Here is a 22,740-nt window from a genome sequence, read left to right as displayed (position 1 = left end):
ATCATGGAGGTCTTGTTAAAATTCTAATTCAGTAAGGTCTGGGATCGAGTCCAATTTTCTGAATTTCTAACAAGATCCCAGGTAGGTGATGCCAGTATTCCTGGTCCTCATACACTTTGAATAGTAATGAGAGAGAGAAAAATGATCCAATGCCTTGGGGGATATAGGAATGTTGAAGTGGATTTATCATGGGCAATCCCACTCATCCATTTTCTCTGTGCCTTAAGAGAACCCAGAATACACTCTCTTAACCAAGCTCTTGGGAATTACATTGGTGGAGTATTGCCATCACCTTCAAAAGTAATGATAGGGCCTATTCTTTACAAGTCGAGGATGCTGGGGGGAAGAAACTAAAATGGAAATGAGTTTCCTGATTTTCACGACCATAGTGGAATTCCAGGGTAGATAAAATCTAGAAACAGTATTTAAGTCTGAGAGGTAAAGTGGAGGTAGTTGCTGAATAGGATACGGGACCAAAATAATAGAGTAGCCTCACTCATGGGGATCTTTGGCAATGCTCATTGATTATGAGCAACTTAGGACTTGGCCAGTCTACTTAGTTCCTTATTGGTCACTATAACAAACAAACAAAATCTAAGTCTAAGGCACAGAGACCTGGACCACCACAATAGTTATGGCTCCTGTCTTAAGTCAAGTTCTTTGGAAGCAGACCCCGAAATGAAGATTTCTCTATAAGTTATTCACTAAGAAAGTGCTCCCAGGAGAAACTGGTAAGGAAAGAGGAAGGAAGCATGATAGGCAAGGGAAATAAGCCAAGCAAGGTGTCTGGGTGGCTTAGTCGATTCATCATTTGTCTCCAGGTCAGGTCATGATCCCAGGGTCCCGGGATCGAGTCCTGCGTTGGGCTCCTTGCTCAATGGGGAGCCTGCTTCTCCCTCCCTCTGCCCCTTCCCCTGCTTGTGCTCTCTCTCTGTCAAAATAAATAAATAAAGTCTTTAAAAATAAAGAAATACTTTCAGAGTTTGTCCCAGCTCCAGGCAAGGAAGCGGGACTTTCACAGTCTTGCTCCAATCAGTCATTGACTGGAAGCCCAATGAGGGAGGGGGTCATAAGCTCCCAGGCACTCCAGCTCTCTGTGCATGTGGCTAGAGTGTTTCCAATAGCTAAAGGGCAGGTGTCTGAAGACCGTTGCAGGTATGGGACATGAGAAACACAAGAATCCAGAAACCAGGGGAGGGGTGCAGAAAAATTGTAAAAGAGATCCAAGGGGATACGGGTGGACACACAATGTCTGCTGTAGCACCTCATCCCAAACTTAGTTAATTCATAGACTTAGGATGCCCTGAATGAAGCAGTATTGCAAGGAAAAGATTCCATAGACCAACCAAAGTACACACTTTGTTCTCTCTCGTCTTGTCCGAAGGAAACTCTATCTACTTCCTAGGGCAAATGGACATTGGGAAATGGTAATTATCCAGCTTCTTGGGGATTATCAGACACAGGTTCTGAACTAATGTTATTTCTAGGGTCCCAAAGGACTACAGTGGGTCCTCAATCACAGAGGGAACTTGTGATGGTCAGGTGATGAGTGAACTTTGCCCTGGGTCCATCTCCTGGTCGCTCTAGTGACCCTAACACTGATCAAGGTTATTTCCCCATTCCTGAGGGTAGAGTTGGAATAAATAGATGCTATAGCAGGCAGAAGTTCCACATGGGCTTCCTGATCTGAGGAAGAGGGCTCTGATGGCAGAAAGAAGTGAGAGGAATACTTGGAGTTCTCTCCTCCTCCCCAAACTGTAAACCAAGACCAATACTGCATCCCTGGAAGAACTGAAGATCTTCTGAAAGATGGAGAGGTAGTGATTCCTATTGTATCACCTTCTTAGCCACATGTTTGGTCAACGTAAAAGCTCAGTTTTGGGAAAATGATGCCGGTTTCTTCAAGTGATATGGCATTTGGGGCTAGTGTTCCAAAAGCTGTTTCTATCAAAACAAATCAACACAGTCTCCACAACCCAGTATGTAGCTGTAGATCTGGTGCTTTGTAAAAATCTATCCTAAGAAAGAAAGAAAGGAATACAGAAAGAAAATGCTAGAAGGAAATTGTTTATCTTGTGAGGGGCTGCAGTATACTTTCACGGTTTTATAGAATGGCCCACATTTTGGATTGTTTGTTTTCTTGTGGCTGTGTTGCTCTGATCCATTTATATGCTGCTGCTTTGAGGGGGCCCACACTGAGAGAAGCCCCATCAGCCAGTCCAGGCTGCCACATAACAGCTCTGCCATTTGGTCCTTTGGCCAAGGAGATCTAAGTGACCATGGCAGATCAGCAAGCTTGAAGGAGCCTACAGCAAGCCCAAGGGGACATTTTCAGCCACAGTCCTGAAGGGTTTTGAAATAAAATCATGCCCTCTTTAGAGGTAACTATTCTTCTTTTGAGCTACAGTTCCTGGACTGCTAATAGACACTGGTAAATATTGAGTGCCTGGTTGCTATGTGACATAGAATGTGAGTTTCTGCTCACTAACTGGGCGTTTTCTGAGATACCAAGTGTTAAGGACAGATGTGCCCAGCAGCACTCCATCGGCAAGAAAGAACAATAGATGGTAAGTCAGCCTCTGCGATGACCTTCAATGATTCCACCTCTGGTATTCATGCCTTGTATAGTCCTCTCCCACACTGCATCAAGGTTGGCCTGTGGCGCCAATGGAATACAGCAGAAGTGATGACATGTAACTTCTGAAGCTAGGTTATCAAAAACATTGTGGTGAGTGCCTCATTTTCTCTCTCACATCAATTGCTTTAGAACAAGCTACCTGCCACATAATGAAGACATTCAAGCAGCCTCTGGAGAGGCTCACATGACAAGCAACAGAGGCCTCCTGCCAAAAGCAAGGGATGAACTAAGACCTCTTGCTCTCGGCCATGTGAGGAGCCATGATGGAAGTGGGTCCTCCAGCCCCAGTGAAGCCTTCAGATGACTGCAGCCCCAGTGGGCACCTTGATTACAGCTTTGCAAGAAACCCTGAGCCAGAACCACTCACCTGAGCTGCTCCCACATTTCCTGACCCTCAAAAACTATGTGAGATAAGAAATGTTTGTTGCTTTAAGCTACGTTTTGGTGTTGATTGCTATGCGACAGGAACTAACACACACTATGGTGTATTAGAACAGGTCTTCAATCACACGTTATTGTTGTGAGGAAGATCCCATTCCCATGGTCCTACACCTGTCACAGCGACACCCCTCCCTCAACTGATGTTAGGTAGGCACCAGTGGAACGACATAATGGGCTTTAAGGTCAATGCAGGAGGGAATTCCTGGTAACAGGCAGCGCTTGAAGCTATGTATCGCATTGTCTACTTGGCCTTCCAAGCCTGCCACGTGGCGAGGGCACAGACGTGTCCATGAGGCTCTCCCCTTTAGAGCCGCACCAGGGCAGCTATTACGCAGCAGCTCATGACAGAGAAGCAGAAATCCGTCCTCACGCAGGTGGCGGCAACAGGAGGAGCTGTGTCCAGTTTCCAGCAGGTACAACAATGGCCAGTGCCCGGGAGTGATGGTGCCAGTGAGACCAGCATAAGGGGTTTCCTTATGGAACAAGCTCCACAGAATCATTTTGGACATTGTTACTGGACTTGCTGGTATAACACTCTGGGATATTCTGTAAATTACTCGATCTTTTAATAAGCTCCTTTTCAGCAAAAATTGGCCAGTATTGGTCTCTTTCCTTTTCATTTAAGAACCGTGTGGAATAGATTGACTATTATTTCCTCGCATCACTCCAATTGTTGTCACAGGACCTTTTGAACAGGCTTTCTTCCACCTGCCTAGAACGTGCCTTATTCTCACTTCATTCAGTGATTTCCTATTCCTTCTTAGGATCTCAGCTAAATTGTACTTCTTAAGGAAGCTTTCTCTGGTTCACCATCAAAAATTCTCAGAGAGCCATTTACCTCTCCTTCCCGTTATTTATCCCCTTTACATGGCTATTTGACTAGTGTGCATATTCCCTTTAGCATATAAACTCCCTGAGAGTAAAGCCCATATCTGTTGGGTCCACATTTTATTGCCCAGGACAAGTCTTGTACCTGGAGCATAATAAGTGCAGAGTAAGCATATGTTGCATGACTAAATGAAAGAAAGAAATAGAAATCGTTTCTCCAACTGGTCAAGGGACTTCCACGAGGAATAAATGAACATATCGGTAAAGCAGACATCAGAATTCGTGGCATAGAGAAGTAGATAGGCAGATGTGTTCGCTGCACTCTTCCTGGCTTTTCTTTTCTTTTCTTTCTTTCTTTTTTTTTTTTTTTAAGATTTTTAAAATTTATTTGACAGAGAAAGACTGCCAGCGAGAGAGGGAACACAAGCAGGAGGAGTGGGAGAGGAAGAAGTAGGCTCCCAGCAGAGGAGCCTGATGTGGGGCTCCATCCCAGGACTCCGGGATCACGCCCTGAGCCGAAGGCAGGTGCTTAACGACTGAGACACCCAGGCGCCCCCTTCCTGGCTTTTCTGCCTCCATTCCTTCCACTCATCTCCAATCCCTTCTTGGTCTCCAGCTACATTCTCTCAACAGGTCAAGGATATTTTGTAAATCCTCCAAACACAGTTGCGAGCCCATACCGAAGCAACAAAGTCGTGAAAACTTTAGTTACTCCGAACCCTCTGTCCTTAGCACTAAAACACTCAATTGGAAAAGACTTTTCAATTTTGCTCTACCTGCAGAAAGAATCCGAATTGCTCTCAAAGTCCTGGCTTGTTACAGCTCTCACAGTCCTTGATACCTCTGCATACATTTTATGCCGGTAGAGCTGTCTAAGCTAAGAAGTGCCTTTTTGTTCTTAGGTTCATTCATACGGCGTAGGCTTGGGCGCAGACTTTTCCGTCCCCCTCACTGATAAATGTATTCCGTTTCACTGCTTGTTCTTAGCTTCCAGTACCAATTAGACGCTGCTTTGGGGTGGCTGATAGAAGCATGTGTGACTATATATATACCGTTACGTGAGGGCTTGCAAGGGCAGCTGCTCCATGCAACACGCGCGAGCACACGTAGGGTGAACTCGCAGATTGGCGCGGGCCCCTCCGCCCACACACAGCTTCGCAGAGATGTTGCCATGGCATTTCTTCGACAACGACAGAGACTCCCTGTCTGCGTGCTATTGTTCTTCCAGAGATTCTCCTGCACCTGCAAGTTCCGCTTACATGCCAGGCGCCCCGAACAAAGCCCTTAACTACTTCATGATTCACTTTGGCCCTAACGGAACACAAAGCCACCGGTTAAAGAGTAAAGCTCCTCAAAGGCCTCAGTGAGGAGACTCTTCCCATTCAGAGGATTCTGATGGCTAAGTTTCGTTCATTCACTTAATCTGGCTCATTCAAACATGGCAAAAAGCTTTTTTGATGATCTGCTCATTCCTAGTCCTCCGTTCAGTTTCATTTCGAAGGTGAGGACGAGGCAGAAAGTCTAAGTTACCTTTGCAAGAAGGCAGCTCAGTCCAAATTGCATTTTATGTAACTCACCCTAATTACACTGCAAAAGCACTCAGCAAGGAATCCAGCTGTTTTGCCGAGCAAACCTTCTGAAGTCTTCTCTCCCTGGCCTGCTGAAATTAGAGCTGTCACCCATTTTTCTGTCACAAAAACCAGACATGTAACATTCTGTAAATTATTCTTCCTACCCGCGTAGGAGGAAAATATAATAAAAGGAAGTCATTTATGCAGTAAAGAACAATCTAGCAGCCCTGAGAATAACACTCAGCCAGACTAATTCTAATTCAGTTTATTTTGGAAAATCAGTGAACAACATCAGGACCCCACCCCACACTCTTACGGGTCCGGGGAGCTCTTGGCAATAGATTGAGGACCTGCCCCAATGATGGCATCATAAAATTGTTGGCTATCAGCCTGTCTGAGATGCTCTACTGAAGTTTTATGAAGTGTGTGGGGTTTTTTTTCTTTTTATATGCACTTCATCTGTGAGATTTATTTGCTGCTGTCGGCCAAACCAGCACCTTTCTGAACTGAGACCTGAAAACAGCAATTTAATCAGCCTTGCTTCCAGGAACACAACACACTTTTCTTTTTTGAGGGGACAAGAATTTATTTTCATTAAAACAGGAGAGTGGATGGGGCGCCTGGGTGGCACAGCGGTTAAGCGTCTGCCTTCGGCTCAGGGCGTGATCCCGGCGTTATGATCGAGCTATCTCTGTCAAATAAATAAATAAAATCTTAAAAAAAAAAAAAAACAAAACAGGAGAGTGGATTTACTTGGAATTGTAAACGTGAGTGCTAGTCACAGTTGCACCCACTGTCTAGTTGGGGACTTGAGCCGAATGACTTTTCCCCTCAGAGTTGGTAAAGTCAGAGTTGGCTTAGATAGCCTTCACGTATTGGAGAATGGAGGTCCGTTCAGGTCAAACCTGATAAACCTAACCTGTCCTAGTAAAATAGGCACGGATCAGATGCCTGAATGCCCTATGCCCGCGGCACGTCAACAAATAGTGAGTGAAGAGCTGTTTTGTGCTCAGTACCCTCATGAGTGGCTCGGTTCAGCTTGATTTCTTGGTGGCCCCCAGAAAAGGACTCTGAGGACTCCAGTTTTGTCCATGGCACTTACTGCTGTTAATCCCTGCAGGCCTGGCCTCTCTAGAAAGTCTTAGGAAGGAGTGGCTCTCGGTCCAGTGTATACTTTACAGACACGACTCTCTGGGTTCCAGTGCCTCTCCTTTGGCTCTTGCTTCTAGTTGAGCTCAAATGCACAAAAGCCTAACTGCCTGAGGCTGGCGGGCCTTAGAGCACATTCAGTGGGGACATTAAAAAAATGTTTAACAACTGGTAAAGCCCACATTGTCATCAGTCAGAATGAATAATGAGCATCTTGATGGTCTGACCACAGTAAACAGCTGAGTGTCAGCCCTGAGTTCATGCTAACCTTGCATGATGCCACACAATGTCACAGGGCCTTTGCACATGCTGTTCACCCTGTCTGGAATGATTTTTCTCCCCTCTTCACCAAACTGTTGCCACTGACTCACTCTTATGAGATGAATCCTGTCAACCCATGCAAGAAAGTGCCCCTAGAAACAGTCATTTCCTATGCAGACCCAATTGTCCTTGGTCTGGCTTTTCCAGCAGCAGGACTGATTAAACACTAGCAGCAGGCATGGCATGGTAACATTTATATTTGTAGTTCTCTATGTGGCTTGGGAATGAGAGTAGTTTAGCAGAAATTCCCACAGTAATTCCTTGGTTCCCTCACCCCCTCCCTCACCAGAAGAAAGTTATTAGTTTGGCTAGGCATGATGTCTCATGTCCATGAATTATATGCATAGATCAATAGATGCTATTGAATTCAGGTATGCTTCATGTAATAACATTGATATGCTTTTGAAAGTGGTTTGTAAGATAAGTGTTTCTAACAGCAATTACAATTTCCCGTTGGTTTTCGTTAGAATTTCAAAGTTAATGTTGCCACTGAGAAAACACTTGTCTCAAAAAGCAATTGGGAATATCATTCAGCAATTATAAGCCCACAAAATATATGATTCCATTGAGATGATGTTATGGAAAAGACAAAACCTCAGGGACAGAAAATCGATCAAAGGCGTGTCAGGACTGGGGATTGCCTGCAAAGGGGCAGGAGGAAAATTTTTGGGGTGGTAGGAATGTTTTATAACTCGATTATGGTGGAGGTTACATGGCTGTATGTGTTCATTAAAAGTCAAAGAAACAAACACCTTAATTTACTAAGGTATTAAATTTATACCTCAGTAAACCTGACTTACAAAAATAGTGCAATTAGAAGTGAAATAAAACTCCAAAACTTAGCACATAAGAATATTTCATGATTTTCTAGAGAGAGCGATAGCTGGTAGTGATGCAATTGCCCTTTTTTAATGGCAGAAGTGTCCCTAAGTTTAAGAAGCAAGACATCTTATGTGACACCCCCTTCCGGGACAGTGGCTGGGAAGGGGTAGGGGTCTGGGAATGAGGGGCTCCCCCCCAAGACCAAGTCAAAGACCGCACTGCCTTGTGGTCAGGCCAAATGAGCAGGACAGAGATGTGGGACTAAATTCGGAGCTGAAGGGTGGGAAGCAAAATAGTGGGCCCAGCCGGACGGAAGCACAGAGAAATCCAGATGCCAAGCTGGAAATAGGGCAGAGCCAAAAGCACTGGGGGGATAAACTGAGTGGTCAGGATGGAAGTGTGGCTCTAAGGACACAGAAACCAGGGAATCCAGTTGCTCGAAACAAATCCGAGCCCCGGTGACTCTCTGCTTCATTAGATTCATACAAACACAGCCGAGAATGAAGGCAGGATCTTCTTCCTTCACTGCTGTATTTTTGTCACTTAGAATAGTCACTGGCATATGTTTAGCAACTCAATATATATTTCTTAATGGAATGAATCATCCATGCCACATGGTGGGTAATAAGCACAGAGTTAAAATCAGGGGTTTTGGAGTTAGCAAGAGTGAGTTCAAATCCCAGCCTTGTGACCTTGGGCAATTTGTGTAACTTCTCTGTGTCTCTGTTTTTGATGTATCCAATGGGGCTAAGCCATCGTGGGGTTGTACTGGGGACTGAGCTGGGAACCTGTACGTAAAGCTCTTCATACAAGTGCCCAGCTGGCAGGAAGCACCAATAAAGGTCATAAGTGATCAGTTAGTGCAGTCCCAGTCTAGCCCAGAGACACAGGTATAGCCCACACAAAATTGTATTTTTAAATAGTTCATGACCTATGCTTCTAAATCAGTAAGTTTTATATAAATGTCTGGATCTGGGGCTTCCCTTTAACAACTGAGCCTGCCTTCCCCCAGGACAACCATGAACTAGAACTCACTCCCTTTAGATGGGCCAAGTGTTGTCCGCCTTTCGTGCTGTCCCAGCCCACGTTCTTGTGACCCCATCTGCCTGGATGCTGTGGACATGTGTGTTTGCACACCAGCGATAAATGGGAGTGGAATGGCTCATGTTGTTGCGATTGCACTTAATATGCAGCCACTGTTCCATTTTGGGTGGCTCGTCTTTAATTTTTGTGGCCACTAGAGGGCAATACAGATACAATTTATTTTTTATTTTTTTAAAAAGAGTTTATTTCTTTATTTATCAGAAAGAGAGAGAGAGCACACACAAGCAGGGGGAGCAGCAGGCAGAGGGAGAAGCAGGCTCCCCGCTGAGCAAGGAGCCTGATGCGGGGCTCTATCCCAGGACCCTGGGATCATGACCTGAGTCAAAGGCAGACGCTTAACCTACTGAGCCACCCAGGCATCTGGATATAATTTAAAAAAAAGTAACCATTAATATTTTTAAAGCATTACACATTAAAAAAATTACACATATTTTTAAATATATGAATCATTTATATAACTACTTGTTATATGTTCACATACACACATACACAGAAAGTTTTTTAGTGAGGACAATGATGCTACATGACAGGCCATTTTTATTGTGACCATCTGAGTGTAATGGTAAAGAAGAGACGGCTGTAAAGAAGACACCAGACACCGGCAGGACCCAGGCGAGACTGGACACCTGAGGAAATCAGGCTCACCACCTACGTGGTTAATATGGAGGAAAAGCACAAAGAAATGGCTTCTTTCCTGTGGTTCCAACCTCCGAGAGCGGTGAATTCCGGCCTTTACTCCCACCCCACAGCAGGGTGGGCCAGCATAAAGGTTGAGAGCGGAGACTATGGGAGTGTCCTGCCCAAGTTCAAATCCCCGCTGTACGATATTTGGCTGGTTATTTAGCCTTTCAGGTCAGTGCCTTCACATCAGTGAAATGAGGGCCACATGAACTAATATATTCAGGGCCAGCTTTGTGGATGGGTGTGTGATCTCACATGCACCCTTCCCTTTCTTCAGAAAGGCCTCATGCTTGGGATTGAATGCCCCCACCTCCTCACCATCTTGAAATTCTTAATAATGTCATCCTTGAGTTTGTGTTTTGTAAGTGAAGGCCGACGGGACAATGCATCATGTGCCCGGGACTTGGAGCCTCAGCCCACACATGGTCCTGCCTCCCACTGCGACCCAAGGACGGACCCCTGCCACCTGCTCCCCGTCCCCTGGCCCCCTGCGGCAATGGCAACAGTGAGACAGTGGGGATGTGTCCCGTATGAACACAAATACAGCAGCCCAGTCTTCAGGGTGAGGGAGGCAGCCTTCATGCTGAGCTCTGGACTGCACACAGAGGAGACTCAATGTGACTGGTGGAGAGCGAGCAAGAAGTCCCGAAAATCAGGCCAGGGAGGAAAGCGGGGCGGGGTGGGGGGATCGATCTGTTCTAGGCCAGCTATTACTGCCCAAAAAGTACCATTAACTCTGGCAAGAAAGACTGGACGTAGATGGAATTACGAAAGGTTTAGCACTTCCCTCAAGACTAAGAATGTGTGTAGTACACGGCTCCTGGATGATCAAACAAGCTGTGCAAGAAACTATCTTTGCTCAAACTACCAGTGATCTCAAGGTAGCATATACCGTATCAGTTCTTGGGAAAATAGAGATTTCAGAGAAATTCAATATCAGATCAACATTAAGAAGGTAATAATATTTCAGCTGTTCTTCATTGTCATTTCAAAGAATTCATAAACTCTTAGGTCTCTACCGAGAGTCCTCTAGCATCTACAAACTCACAATATCATTGAGAGTATTATGATAAGGAAAGCAGTAATGAGCTTATATAGCTTAAAATGTTTTAAATAACTAACCTGAACTGGGAAGAAATCTATCTCCCCCTGAAATTACATGAAGTATTAGCTTTCTACCAAATTCAATTACAAGTTATTAAAGCAATTCCCTGTAATTACCCTCTTCTGTTTTGTGATGGTAAACATTCTAAGAAAACATTAGGATTTTAATTGTATAGTTAAATCTAATATCCATGACTTTTCATTTTATTTCTCAAAGTTCTACAGCACCTTGGTAAATAAATATCAATAAATGATAAAGCTGTGAAAATATAAATTGAAAGCCTTAGCTAAATTTATAAAAAAATAAATTATCGTGCTTCTTCCCACTCAGGCTACCTTCACAACCCAGTTTTGCTCAAAATCTCTCTTTTAAGAACTTAGAGCAGATTCATATTTACCCTTCCAATGACGTTACTGTTAACCTTGCGTTCTATATGTTCTCTTAAACAGGAAAGAAAAGGGTGGGTATAGGATACACTTGGAGGTTGGTCATAACCCTGGATTCTCCCTGGGCATGGGTTATACATGGGGATCTAGGAACTGTCACTTCTGCTTGAATTCCCTCTTCTCCTAATCACCCTCAGGCCTTGGTCTACATACCACTTCCTCCAGGAAGCCCTCCTTGATCCCTATACATTTAGGTCAGCTGCTTCTGGGTGTCCTCACAATATCCTGTACACATGATCAAAGCATTCATCGTGCTGGTATTTTTATATAACCTTCATGGAAGCAAGAACTGATATCTTTTTTTATACCACTGATCCCTAGCCCCTAACATATCTGAGTCAAAGCAGATGCTCAATAAATATTTGTCAAGTGGATGAGCAGATCCATCTTGTCTACCAGAGTGGAAAATAGAGGGGAGACCACTGTTTCTGCCACAGTCTTCCCCAGAAGCATAATGGCTGCCAGGGGAACAAGGGAGCATGTCTTGGGAGACTAAGGGTTCAGATCACAGGCAGTCAGGAGAGGCCGAAAATAGGGTTGGGTTTAGGAACAGATACAGGGTGTGCCAAAGGATAGAGAAAAAAAGGTGATTCCAAGACAGCCAAATGAGGAGGTCCAATCAGATTAGGAAAAGAAATTAGTAGCTAAAAAACTGGGCCAGTTTCTCTCCATCCTTATAAATGATCCATGTGATCCCTTACAGCAGGCGATAGACATTTCAACCGTCTAAAATTATAGCCACCTAGAGGCAGTCCTATCAACATACCATGAGATTTAACCCTTTTTAAAATCAACCCTTATACCTCATCAGAGTTCTTGGGGCCCCGTCTCTTCATGTTGCCTACAAATACTTTAAAAACAAGAAGATCGTTGTAACCATCGTGTCTCTGCCCCAGTGGCATACACAAGCAGAAGAATCACATCTGGCACATGAATTCCCAGCCCACGGGGATAGAATACTGCCATTTACTGATCTCCCAAGGGGCCCTGGGCTCCAGAACTAGGAAATATGGCGGCTAACGTGGCATGGACGCCTCTTCTGACTCAGAGCCAGTCCAGCGGGCGTAAAGAGCAAATGCCCTTCTCACTCCTCCCCCAAGACAGAAGTCAATGCAAACTCACAAAGGGCAGAGGTGTTTGTGAATACATATCTCCAAGTCCAACCCCACCCAGGAGAACCCCAGAATAGGAGAGAACCACCCACCTCCGTGGCCAGCCCACACGGAACAGCAGAGGCTTGGGTGTTTCAATTTAGGGAAACCAATGATGGTATAATTTCTCATGGTCTCTAACTTGGAAAGGATTTCCAGAAGTGAATCATTATTTCTAGCTTATTAATACCAACAGCTGCTTCTGCTAACACAAAGGACCAGAGAAGAAGAGAGATCTAGCAGAGGGACTTTTCTCAATTATTAGCTTCGATATTGAACGTATTAACGGAAGCACAGTTCTCTCACTATTCTCTCAAGCTCTGGAAACAGGCCAGAGTGAAGTCTGGGTCTAGAGGTGTCCTGCTTCAAGAAAATCCTAAACCCCAAAATACAGATGTATAACACAGGAAACTGGTTCTCATTACCCTCTACTCTCAGTGGGAAGCTATCGTGGGCCTACAGAACATACAGCAGACATGTGACATTTTGGATTACTAGCAATCAGGGAGATAAGGGGTACTATCTATATTCTAAAAGTCTACTTTGGGGTGCCTGGCTGGCTCAGTCGTAGAGCATGGGACTCTTAATCTTGGGGTTGTGAGTCTGAGCCCCATGTTGGGCATAGAGATTACTTTAAAAAAATAAATAAAAGCCTACCTTGCTATTCTCCTCAAAAAGATCCAGAGAGAGCTTCCTAGGTTTTGGTTCCAGTAATGGAGTAGGAAAATGGACTTACTCTCCCACAGATAGCAACTGTAAACTCTATTCAAAATCTTTTAAAACCTGGCTATTTGAAAAGTCCGGAAAATGGCCCAAAGCAGGCAGGACTAGAGAGAACATTCCCCTCAAAAAAGAGGGAATTGCACTGGGCAAGATCCGCATTAGACCGGTGTTTCTGTAGGGCATTCCCTAGCTGTGTGCAGGTAAACTAAAATCCAGGTAGAGAGCTGCGGTCTTACTGGGCTGCGGTATCAGACAGAGGACTTGGGAGTGCTGGAGCAGAGCAGGTGAGATCCTGGAAATGAAGAAAGCCCAGAGGGAGAAGCCGCACATCTATTTACTCTGTTTATGCATTCCGCTTACAGACTTGCTGTGCCCCGGGGGTGGGGGGGAAGCAGGCTCCAAGAAGCCCCGTGGAGAGCAACCTCTGGGTGGAGAACCCAGCTAAGGAAAGCCGTCAGCGGCTGCCCACAAAAGGGGAGATGAAGTGTGGACATCAACTCCTGCTAGGTCGGCGGGGGGGGGGGTCCGGGGGGGTTGGGGTTGTTCATCAAACATCGTTAGCTTTCCATCAAACAGCATAAGTTGCCTCTGTCCCAAGCCTGATAAGCGGGAAACACACACAGAAGTGGGAGTACCAGAAGGAAAAGAAAGAAGGGAGGGTGAAGTGGCAACATTCACAGATTTTTCCTTCCCAAGTAGGGAAAAACCCATTTATTCCCTACTGGGGGTTTCTCTTCCCTGTGTGTCTTCTTCACCTTTACCAAGAGTGCTTCCCTTCTGACGCTCTTGGTCATCGGATGTGTGAAGGTTTTTCCCCACACCAAGCAATTCTCTCTGACACCAGGGTTGTCCTGCAATTTCACTAAATTCTGGTACTGTCTACACAGAGATGGCATCAGATTCCACAGGTTAAGGGCTCAGGGGCGCCTGGGTGGCACAGCGGTTAAGCGTCTGCCTTCAGCTCAGGGCGTGATCCCAGCGTTGTGGGATCGGGCCCCACATCAGGCTCCTCTGCTATGAGCCTGCTTCTTCCTCTCCCACTCCCCCTGCTTGTGTTCCCTCTCTCACTGGCTGTCTCTGTCTCTGTCGAATAAATAAATAAAATCTTTAAAAAAAAAAAAAATATTCCACAGGTTAAGGGCTCAGTCCTACAAGACTGCCCTCCCTAGACCACACACACACACACACACACACACGTTGAACACCTGCAAGCTCAGGTTGTCACCTCAAAATCATAATAGCAACTATGGATTGGGTGATCATAGCTTATGGGCAAATGAATGAAATGAATGACAGCAATGTTATGAGACAGGAGGCAAAAATTGGGAATATTCTTTTATAAGGTACCTGCACTCCCTGTGAACAGCTATTGTGTTATTTGAAAGTGGACTTCCATTCATTGTAAATGTATATTACAAATTCTAGTGCAACCACTAAAACTATTTTTAAAAGAAGTATAATTTATACGCTAAGAGAGGAGAGAAAATAGAATCATATAAAATGCTCCGTTAAAACCAGAGAAAGAGAGGATTAAAAACTAAGAAGTGAAAGCAAATGCAGCAAACAGAAAATGGTAACAAATAGGATAGATGTTAATCCAAATACATCAACAACCACCTTAAATGTGAATTAGCTAAAAATGCCAGTTAAAAGGCAGAGTCGACAGGCTTAAAAAATATATCCAATTATAGTTTTTTTATAAAAAACCCACTTAAATATAAAGACAGATTAAAAGTAAAGGGATTAAGATCTACTATGCTAACACGAATCAGAACAGACCTAGAGGGCTATATTACTTTCAGACGAAGACAACTTCAGAACAAGAAAAATGATCAGGGAAACAGAGAGGCGTTAATGATAAGGAGGTCAATTCTCCAAGAAGACATAAACAATCTTTATTGCGTATGTGCCTAACGGAGCATCAAAATACACGAGGCAGAAACTGATGGACCCGTAAGGAGAAACAGATGACGCCAGGGTGGTATTTGGAGACTTGACCACCTCTCTACCAGTAATCAGCATATGCAGCAGCAGAAAAGCAGGAAGGACGCAGTTGAGATAAACAGTGCCCCGGATCAACAGGATTTAATTGACACAGAATACTTCGCCAACAACGGCAGATTACACATTCTTCTCAAACTCACCTGGGGTATTCACCAAGAGAGACCACAACCGAGGCCATAAATCACACCTTAGTAAAATATAAAATAGAAGTCACACCACGTATGCTCTCAAGCCAACAAGGAATTACATTCTAAAATCAATAACAGAAAGGTAGCTGGAAAATCCCAAAATATTTGGAGATTAAACAATGCACTTCTAAACAACACAGCGGTGAAAAAAAAATTGCAGAGTCTCAAGAGAAATGTTTAAATATTTTGAAGGGAGGAAAATGAAAATATAACTTATCAAAATTTGTGGCATGCAATGAAAGCTGTGCTTTGAGGCTTATAAATGGTGCAGCTACTCTGGGATGCAATTTGACAGGTTTAAAAAAACAAGTAAATAGGGGCGCCTAGGTGGCTCAGTGGATAAAGCGTCTGCCTTCGGCTCAGGTCATGATCCCAGGGTGCTAGGATCGAGCCCTGCATCGGGCTCCTTGCTCAGTAGGGGGCCTACTTCCCCCTCTGCCTGCCGCTCCCCCAGCTTGTGCTCTCTCTGTCTCTGGAAAATAAATAAATAAAATCCTAAAAGAAACAAACAAATATGCAACTGCCATGGGATCCAGCAATTGCAGTCCTGGGAATGGCACTCCCAAATAAATGAAGATTTATGTTCACACACAAAACTGTTCTTGCATCGAGCACCTTGATTCATGATAGCCTCCACCGAGAAACTCTGCAGATATACTTAAACAGGTGGAATGATTCAAGTAAGGGTGGTTCATCCACATCATCCAGACCGTGGAAAACTACTCAACAGTAAAAAGGAGCGAACTGTTGATATGAACAACCACCTGGATGAATTTCCAGAGAATTATACTACGTGGGAAAAAAAGCCAATCTCAAAAGGTTTAATACTGTATCATTCTTTCATATAACATTCTTGAGATGACAAAATTATAGAGATGTCAAACAGATGAGGGATTGTCAGGCTAAAGAGGGGGTGGTGCTGGGAGGGAAGCAGGTGTGGCCCCAAAGGGCAGTGTGAGGGATCTTTGCAGTGGTGGAAATATTTGTATTTGGCTGTATCAAAGTCAATATGCTGGTTGTGATCTTGTACCATAGCTGTGCAAGATGTTACCATTGAGGCCAAGAGTGAAGGGTAAAAGGTCTCTCTCTGTGATTTCTTACAGCTGTATGTGAACCTATAGTTATCTCAAAATGAAAAGTCTAACTAAGAAAAGAAATGGTAGGGGTGTAGGTTACACGGGTATATGCACTGGTCAATACTCGTTGATCTATATTCTTAAGATCTGTGCATTATACTGTTTGTACATTTAATTGCAATTTTTAAAATGATGTAACCTTCCAGCCACCTAATTTATGGCTTTTCAATACACCAGGCAGAAGCATGTTCATAAAAAACAATCTGAGATACAAAGTTCTAATCATACCATAATTTCTCATAGATACTTCGTGTGTGTGTTCCTTAGAGACTAATCTTTTGTAAAAAATTTTAATTCCATTGTAGTTAACATAGTGTTATAGTTTTAGGCATACGATATAGTGATTCAACACTTCCATACATCACCCCATGCTCATCACAAGTGTGCTCTTTAATCCGCATCCCTTTCTCACCCATCCCTCCACCTGCCTCCCCTCCAGTAACCCTCTGTTTGTTCTCTAACTTAAGAATCTATTTTTTTGGCCTTAGGGACTTAGCTTGAGTCAGCCTAACTTTAACAGCGTTCAACTGACATTATATTAAATTATTTCTACTCCCTAATTATATATATATAGTCTTGGCTCCAGTTTGAGTGATAGTGTTTGAAACTTATCTAGGATTCCTTAATATATTAAGTAACCCTTTTTTTTTTTGCCACCTGTATTAATAGATACATTTTGGAACAATGGCAATGGTTTCTTAGGAGACGGGTGGTTTCATAAAAGAAATATTTAATATTATGAAACAAAACTGCAGGCTATAACACATAGTTCTATTCAACGCTCCGCCATAATTTCATTTATGATTACGCATAACATTTCTAAAGTGTGAAATCTTAAAACTATTATCTGACAAACAAAGTAAATTGGAAAACAATATTTGGGCTGAAAAAAATGTATAAAGGTGTTTAGTCAGTGAAAACTTATTACTCAACTAGTAACTTAGAACTTCATTATTTCTTAAAGCTTAATACTTCACAGGTTCTTTGCTTAAAAGATGAGATCCCATGTAAGTATCAGCAAATACTTTCTATAATTTTTTATAATCCAGTCAGACAGAATATCCCTTAACTTCAAGTGAATGTATTTCCCAGAAGTAACTGAGGATATTAGATTCATGGCTGTTAAAACTAGAAGGTCCGGAGAGAAATTCTAGCTCAACCACGTCACTATATTCAGGAAGAAACGGAGGCCTAAGAAGGTGAAATCCCTTGCCCGGGACACAAGCCATTGCGGTGAATGTGCCCTCACGAGTATTTCTTTAGCGCCCTCTACTGTCGAGCCCTGTTAGATCGGCGGGGGGAGGGGCAGCAGGAAATAAAAGAGGAAAAAACTCCTGGCCTCAGGAGTTAATATTCTTTTATTTTTTATTTTAAGATTTTATTTACAGAGAGAGAGACAACCAGGGAGAGAGGGAACACAAGCAGGGGGAGTGGGAGAGGAAGAAGCAGGCTCCCAGCAGAGCAGGGAGCCCAATGTGGGGTTCGATCCCAGCACCCTGGGATCAGGCTCTGAGCCCAAGGCAGACGCTTAACAACTGAGCCACCCAGGAGCTCCAGGAGTTAATATTCTAGCAGGGGGAGAAAGACAAATAAATTGCTCACATACACAGACCGTCAGAGGCACATACGTGCTTTGAAGGAGAGTAGCACAGGGCAGGGGAAGTGCTGCAGAAGGCGCTGTAATTTTAGATACAGTGTGGACTGAGAAGGCCTCAATGAGCAAATAACATCAGAGCAGATTAAAGGAGGGAAGGAGGGGGTTCCTAGGGGTGAAGGATGAGGAGCTTTCAGGGCAGAGGCAACAGTCAGTGCAGAGGCCTGAGGCCGACTCCTGCTTGGCCTGTTCCAGAAGCAGCATGGAGGTAGGAGTAGGGAACAGAGGTGGGAAATAGAGGAGCAGGAGGAGGGATGCATGAAGAGCCTTCCAGGCCTTTGTAAGGACTCAGCTTTTACACTCTAAGAAATGGGGAGCTACTGAAGGTTTTTGAGCGGGAGAGTGACCTACTCTAACATTGGTGCATTGGACAATAGACAGGAGGGAAGCAAGAACAAACACAGAGACCACTTAGGAAGCTCTGAATTAATCCAGGGGAGAGACGATGCTGTTTGGGACCAGGATAGTTGATATGGAGCTTGGGAGAAGGGGGTCAAATTTTTGAAGGTAGGACCAAAAGGTAGTAAATGGCAGAGGGAGGACTAGAACCCAGGTTTCTGATGCTCTACTTCTCGATGCACCATGTTGCGGAATTGCTTTTTAAACTTGAAGAAAGTATTCCCAAAAAATAATTGGATTTCTGAGTCATGATAAGGATTAGAATTGCAAGTTTTCATATGCAACTGAGGCACAGCCCACAATCATTCCAGCAAGAAAATGTTTATAATCAGAAATAGCTCATATTTGTCATGTTGACCCATTGAAAGAAGAAAATTTTAATTACTTGAACTTTTTGAGTTGCTGCATTGACCCTAGACTTAAGTATTTGTCTGAAATCGCACTACAGTTGTTTAAAAGAAAAGGCAGCGAGTGAGCTCATAATAATTAAGTTAAACCTGCATTAGAAATGAAAATGGAGCACCTGGGTGGCTCAGTCAGTTAAGCGTCTGCCTTCAGCTCAGGCATGATCCCAGGGTCCTGGGATCGAGCCCCACGTCAGGCTCCTGGCTCAGTGAGGAATTGGCTTCTCCCTCTGCCTCTCTCCCCTGCTCATGCTTGCTCTCTCTCCCTCTGTCTCAAATGAATAAATAAAAAATCTTAAAAAAAGAAATGAAAATCTGTCCCCATTAGTCACCTGTAGAGGGTGTGTCCTGCCCAAGCGTATTTGAAAACAGGATTCATTAGAAGTGCACATTTTTCAGATACCAAGCTTATACACATATATCATTTCTCCACGCATTAAGTCAGATGCCAAAAAATTGCTTTGTGTGCAAACATAACAATATTTACATCCAGCATAATTCAAGAAACTCATGGCTTTTTAAAAAAATTTTTTAAAGATTTTATTTATTTGATAGAGAGAGAGACACAGTGAGAGAGGAAAACAAGCAGGGGGAGTGGGAGAGGAAGAAGCAAGCTTCCCTCTGAGCAGGGAGCCCGATGTGGGGCTCAATCCCAGGACCCTGGGATCATGACCTGAGCGGAAGGCAGATGCTTAATGACTGAGCCACCCAAGTGCCCCAAGAAACTCATGTCTTTAAACACACGAAAAGATGCTCATCCCTAGTTATCAGGGAAATGCAAATCAAAACCACAAGGATGTATCACCTGACACCTGTCAGAATGGCTAGAATAAAAAAAGACAGGAAGTTAAGTGTTGGTGAGGATGTGGAGAAAAGGAATCCTCATGCACTGTGGGTGGGAATGTAAATTGGTACAGCCACTGTGGAAAACAGTATGGAGGTTCCTCAAATTAAGCATAGGAATACCTATGACCCAGTAATCCCACTACTGGGTATTTACCCAAAGAAAATAAAAACACTTATTCGAAAAGATACATGTACCCCAATGTTTATTGCAGCATTATTTATGACAGCCAAGATATGGAAGCAACGTAAATGTCCATTAATGGATGAATAAATGTGAGATACCAGTCAAGGTTCATGTTTTGGGTTTCTTAAGATTTTATTTATTGGGGCACCTGGGTGGCTCAGTCGGTTAAGCATCTGCCTTCGGCTCAACTCATGATCCTGGGGTCCTGGGTTGGAGCCCCACATCGGGCTCCCTGCTCAGTGGGGAGTCTGCTTCTCCCTCTGCCCCTCCCCCAACTCCTGTTCTCTCTTGGTCTCTCCAATAAATAAATAATCTTTAAAAAATTTATTAGAGAGAGAAAGAGAAAGTGAGTGCACTAGTGGGGGGAGGGGCAGAGGGAGAGAATCTCAAGCTGACTTCCTGTTGAGCAGGGACTCTGATCCCAAGACCCTGTTGAGCAGGGACTCTGATCCCAAGACCCTGAGGTCATGACCTGAGCCGAAATCAGGAGTCTGATGCTCAACCAACTGAGCCAGCCAGGCGCCTCAAGTTCATGGTTTATATTTAGTGAGGCTCTTAAGCCTTTTTAAAGCTAGAACAGGATGAACAGGATCCCACCCCCCCCTTCTTTTTTTCTGTTATTGACTTGTTTTTAAGAGACCAGATTATTTATATCTGGATGTTTGATCATTCCATCCTGATGACATTTAGCTTGTTTCTCTATCCCGTTTCCTATAAACTAGATGATAGAGCTTGTCTTTATTAGATTCATGTTAAACATTAAAACATTAAAATAAAAAACATTAAAATGTTTTTGACAATCACACTTCACAGGCAGTCCTACTTCCCACTGTGCCACACCAGGAGGAACAGAACGTCAGGATGTTCCGCTGTTGGTGAGGCCAGTGTTGAGTAGTTTCCATCATCTCTTGTTGCACAATACGTTGTGCAGAAACAGTGTCGTTGAACCACTATAATCATTTCTTTTTCATGATTTCCGTGGGTCCTGATGCCTGGGACCTCAGCAAGAACCCTTGAATGTTGAGGGCCGGACTCATTTGTTCCCATGGCTGCTGGTGCTGGCAGGGATGTGGCCTCTCCTTGTAGCCTGGGCGTTCTCCCAACATGGTGACAAGGTTCCAAAGACAAGCATCCCAAGAAAGAAACAGATGGAATTCATATTGTCTTTAATAGCTAGCTTGGAAATCATGCAGTGGCATTTCCTCTCCGTTCTACTGGCTGAAGCTGCAAAGATACGCCCAGATTCAAAGGGAGCAAACAAGGATCCTGCCTCTTGATGGAAGAGAGTTGATAACACATTGGAGGAGCATGTGAGAGGGAATACGGAATCATCCCATCCGTCCATCTTCGCATAATACAATCTGCTACAAGTCATGACAGCTAGATTCTCTTCCCTCTTTGTCTTAGCATGTAAGACAAACACAAGATCCACATGTAGGCATACGAACTGGATGAGGCCAAAGGAGCCGAGGGGAAGCTCTACAGTTAGGTAATGTATAGGGGGACAGAATATCCGAAGGGGAGGTAAAAAGGACAGTGGCCGTGATGTACCATGAACACTTTTAACTAGACTATGTTACTTAGAAAAAAGTTTTTTTTTTTTAAAGATTTTATTTATTTATTCGACAGAGATAGAGACAGCCAGCTAGAGAGGGAGCACAAGCAGGGGGAGTGGGAGAGGAAGAAGCAGGCTCATAGCAGAGGAGTCTGATGTGGGGCTCGATCCCATAATGCCGGGATCACGCCCTGAGCTGAAGGCAGACGCTCAACCGCTGTGCCACCCAGGCGCCCCAGAAAAAAGTTTTATCTATGAATAACCAACTTAAAAAAACAAAAAAAAAACCCAGAACCTCGAAAGAACAGATGAAAGACTTAACACATAAAAATTAGTATCTCAGTCTAGAAGCCTGAGCAGGGTTCTGGGCGTCTGCCGCCTAGCCCCCTCCTTCCAGGGCCCGCAGGCTGGTAGAACGAGGTGTGAAGCCAGGCCTCAGGCTCAGTGGCACCCAGCTGGTGACAGCCAGCCAGAATCCATCCCTGCCAGGCCACAGGACGTGCCACAGACAGCTGTGGCAGAAGGGGCAGTTCTCCCAAAGTTCTGGAGAGAGCCATGCTGTGGGGACCGTGGACTGCAGATGAACGGGGCTTAAGGCTGCCAGCTACCGGAGAGCAGCTGGAGAACAAAGGGCGAGAGGTGCGTCTGAGGCCAGAGCCCCAGGACCACAAGAAGCATCTAAACTTAGATCTTTAAAGGTGTTTTTTTTTTTAAGATTTATTATTTATTTGACAGTGAGAGAGGGAACACAAGCAGGAAGAGCTGCAGAGGGAGAAGGAGAAGCAGGCTTCCCACTGAGCAGGGAGCCCGACTCAGGGCTCGATCCCTGGACCCTGGGACCACAACCTAAGCCGAAGGCAGACACTTAACACGGAGCCACGCAGGCGCCCCTAAAGGTGTTATTTTCAAAAATAAGTGGAACAAGCCTGTCATTTTGCTTAATAATGAAATTCAAGTAACAGAGATTAGTTCTTGTTTGAAAATTAATGTCTTTATTATTCTTTATGGATACAAGTCTACCAGTATATGCCCAATGTAACAAACTGATGATGTGCTGAAGATTAGAGACGAACTGCTCACCTCTACAAGAGTTAGACACGTTTATCGACACTGTTGTTCACTGGGAGTTTCAAGAAGAAATATTTCAAGCAGACAAAATAGTCTTTTATAGAAAAAAAAAATTTTTAGCGAAAAATCAAGCAAGGCTTTAAAATAAAGGATAACGCCATTATTTTTATTGAAAGCAAGACATGAAAAATTAAACACATCGGCGTTTAAATTAGGGAGGAAGAAAGGATAACAATATGTAGTGCCCATAATATACTCTGTGCTCCTCACAGTGACAGTATTAACCAGGCCACCAGGCCTAGGGGACGATTTTTCCCTTGCT

The sequence above is a fragment of the Ailuropoda melanoleuca genome, chromosome 14 (assembly GCF_002007445.2).
Source record: "Ailuropoda melanoleuca isolate Jingjing chromosome 14, ASM200744v2, whole genome shotgun sequence".
Classification (NCBI taxonomy): Eukaryota; Metazoa; Chordata; class Mammalia; order Carnivora; family Ursidae; genus Ailuropoda; species Ailuropoda melanoleuca.
Note: the sequence above shows the minus strand (reverse complement) of the source record.